Source organism: Takifugu rubripes, chromosome 13, assembly GCF_901000725.2.
Source record: "Takifugu rubripes chromosome 13, fTakRub1.2, whole genome shotgun sequence".
Classification (NCBI taxonomy): Eukaryota; Metazoa; Chordata; class Actinopteri; order Tetraodontiformes; family Tetraodontidae; genus Takifugu; species Takifugu rubripes.
Window position 1 is genome coordinate 11,530,453 of NC_042297.1, and position 945 is coordinate 11,531,397.

The 945-nt window shown below is 45.3% G+C and overlaps 1 pseudogene; it reads left to right on the forward strand.

Moving 5' to 3' along the window:
• LOC101075976 (ubiquitin-conjugating enzyme E2 G1 pseudogene) lies at positions 1–945 on the forward strand (annotated as a pseudogene).

Sequence of the window (945 nt, forward strand, 5' to 3'; positions counted from 1 at the left end):
CTTTCTAGAACCTCAACAAATTTTGATCATTAAAACCTGGCCTGATGCAGAAATAGACTCAAACAGCAAATGTGGTGATCAAAGGATGTGGGTGTCCTTGTCCCTTGATCTCCAAGTGATGAACGTGAAGTAGCTTTTCTCACAAGGCAACCAACTATGCTATATAGTCGCTACTATCTGCTAGCCTACTACAACTTCAAGAATCGGCTAAACTCAGTTTTGCTTCCTGTGCAACCTCGGTTGAACTGACTTGACCGCCACGTCGGCTACAATGACAGAACCCCGCTCAGCGCTGTTACTAAGGAAACAGCTTGCAGAACTAAACAAAAGTCCAGTGGATGGATTTTCGGCAGGCTTGATCCAGGACAACGATCTCTATAGATGGGAAGTAATCATCATTGGGTCTGCGGACACATTCTACGAAGGCGGCGTGTTCAAAGCTCATCTGACATTTCCCAAAGATTATCCGCTCAGGCCACCTAAAATGAAATTCATCACAGATATATGGCACCCTAATATCGACAAGAACGGAGATGTTTGTATTTCTATTTTGCACGAGCCTGGGGAAGACAAGTATGGCTATGAGAAGCCAGAAGAGCGTTGGCTCCCCATCCACACAGTAGAAACCATCATGATCAGCGTCATCTCAATGCTGGCAGACCCAAATACCGAATCGCCTGCAAATGTGGATGCTGCCAAAGAGTGGAAGGAAGACAGAGATGAGTTCAAAAGGAAAGTTGCTCGTTGTGTACGGAAAAGCCAAGATGACTGATGCAGAGGAAAGGTCTAACTTCATATATTCAAGGTCCTCCTCCCATTTGTCAGGCTCTTCTTTTTGCTGACCAGGCACAAAGTGCCTCCTCTAGGCTGCATTAGCTCAGCGACGACCGAGGCTTCAAGGAAATCACAAAGGAAGTGCCAACTAAAAATAAATCTTGAAAATGA